The sequence below is a fragment of the Oncorhynchus nerka genome, linkage group LG14, assembly GCF_034236695.1.
Source record: "Oncorhynchus nerka isolate Pitt River linkage group LG14, Oner_Uvic_2.0, whole genome shotgun sequence".
In the NCBI taxonomy this organism is placed as follows: Eukaryota; Metazoa; Chordata; class Actinopteri; order Salmoniformes; family Salmonidae; genus Oncorhynchus; species Oncorhynchus nerka.
The window spans coordinates 94555783-94558282 of record NC_088409.1 but is presented as its reverse complement, the minus strand read 5'-3'; the positions used below and the strand labels follow the sequence as shown (position 1 = coordinate 94558282).

At 46.5% G+C, this 2500-nt stretch overlaps 1 protein-coding gene across 1 annotated transcript in view; it reads right to left on the bottom strand.

The window, feature by feature from the left end:
- LOC115126773 (1-phosphatidylinositol 4,5-bisphosphate phosphodiesterase eta-1-like) overlaps positions 1 to 2500 on the bottom strand; it is a 76123-nt gene that overhangs the window by 16423 nt on the left and 57200 nt on the right.

The following is a 2500-nucleotide window of genomic DNA, read 5'->3' as shown; positions in this document are numbered from 1 at the left end:
AGGAGAGACAGAATGGGGAAGGAGGCAGGGTAGAAGGAGAAAGTAGGACAGCATGTGAAGCTGTGTGGTTCATCAAAATGACGGCTTATACTGTCTTATACTGATGTGAGGTGGGCATTCTATGTTTTGTTTTCTATGTTTTGTTTATTTCTATGTTTTGGCCGAGTATGGTTCTCAATCACGGACAGCTGTCTTATCGTTGTCTCTTATTGGGAATCATACTTAGGCAGCCTTTTTTCCCTGTTGCATTTGTGGGAAGTTGTCTTTGTTAAAGGCATTTTAGCCGTAGTTTAAGCTTCACGGTCGTTTCCTTGTTTTCTTGTTTCGTTGGCTACATTTATATTAATAAAAGGAATATGTACGCTCACCACACTGCACCTTGGTCATTTCCTAACGACGGGCGTGACATATACACCACAGTGAAGAGGAGTGGTCCATCATAGTGATGGCTTACACACCACAGTGAAGAGGAGTGGTCCATCATAGTGATGGCTTACACACCACAGTGAAGAGGAGTGTTCCATCATAGTGATGGCTTACACACCACAGTGAAGAGGAGTGGTCCATCATAGTGATGGCTTACACACCACAGTGAAGAGGAGTGTTCCATCATAGTGATGGCTTACACACCACAGTGAAGAGGAGTGTTCCATCATAGTGATGGCTTACACACCACAGTGAAGAGGAGTGTTCCATCATAGTGATGGCTTACACACCACAGTGAAGAGGAGTGTTCCATCATAGTGATGGCTTACACACCACAGTGAAGAGGAGTGTTCCATCATAGTGATGGCTTACACACCACAGTGAAGAGGAGTGGTCCATCATAGTGATGGCTTACACACCACAGTGAAGAGGAGTGGTCCATCATAGTGATGGCTTACACACCACAGTGAAGAGGAGTGTTCCATCATAGTGATGGCTTACACACCACAGTGAAGAGGAGTGTTCCATCATAGTGATGGCTTACACACCACAGTGAAGAGGAGTGTTCCATCATAGTGATGGCTTACACACCACAGTGAAGAGGAGTTTCCATCATAGTGATGGCTTACACACCACAGTGAAGAGGAGTGTTCCATCATAGTGATGGCTTACACACCACAGTGAAGAGGAGTGGTCCATCATAGTGATGGCTTACACACCACAGTGAAGAGGAGTGTTCCATCATAGTGATGGCTTACACACCACAGTGAAGAGGAGTGGTCCATCATAGTGATGGCTTACACACCACAGTGAAGAGGAGTGGTCCATCATAGTGATGGCTTACACACCACAGTGAAGAGGAGTGTTCCATCATAGTGATGGCTTACACACCACAGTGAAGAGGTTCCATCATAGTGTTCCATCATAGTGATGGCTTACACACCACAGTGAAGAGGAGTGTTCCATCATAGTGATGGCTTACACACCACAGTGAAGAGGAGTGTTCCATCATAGTGATGGCTTACACACCACAGTGAAGAGGAGTGTTCCATCATAGTGATGGCTTACACACCACAGTGAAGAGGAGTGGTCCATCATAGTGATGGCTTACACACCACAGTGAAGAGGAGTGGTCCATCATAGTGATGGCTTACACACCACAGTGAAGAGGAGTGGTCCATCATAGTGATGGCTTACACACCACAGTGAAGAGGAGTGGTCCATCATAGTGATGGCTTACACACCACAGTGAAGAGGAGTGGTCCATCATAGTGATGGCTCATAGTGACACCACAGTGAAGAGGAGTGGTCCATCATAGTGATGGCTTACACACCACAGTGAAGAGGAGTGTTCCATCATAGTGATGGCTTACACACCACAGTGAAGAGGAGTGTTCCATCATAGTGATGGCTTACACACCACAGTGAAGAGGAGTGTTCCATCATAGTGATGGCTTACACACCACAGTGAAGAGGAGTGTTCCATCATAGTGATGGCTTACACACCACAGTGAAGAGGAGTGTTCCATCATAGTGATGGCTTACACACCACAGTGAAGAGGAGTGTTCCATCATAGTGATGGCTTACACACCACAGTGAAGAGGAGTGGTCCATCATAGTGATGGCTTACACACCACAGTGAAGAGGAGTGGTCCATCATAGTGATGGCTTACACACCACAGTGAAGAGGAGTGGTCCATCATAGTGATGGCTTACACACCACAGTGAAGAGGAGTGTTCCATCATAGTGATGGCTTACACACCACAGTGAAGAGGAGTGGTCCATCATAGTGATGGCTTACACACCACAGTGAAGAGGAGTGGTCCATCATAGTGATGGCTTACACACCACAGTGAAGAGGAGTGTTCCATCATAGTGATGGCTTACACACCACAGTGAAGAGGAGTGGTCCATCATAGTGATGGCTTACACACCACAGTGAAGAGGAGTGTTCCATCACAGTGAAGACCACAGTGAAGAGTGTGTCCATCATAGTGATGGCTTACACACCACAGTGAAGAGGAGTGTTCCATCATAGTGATGGCTTACACACCACAGTGAAGAGGAGTGTC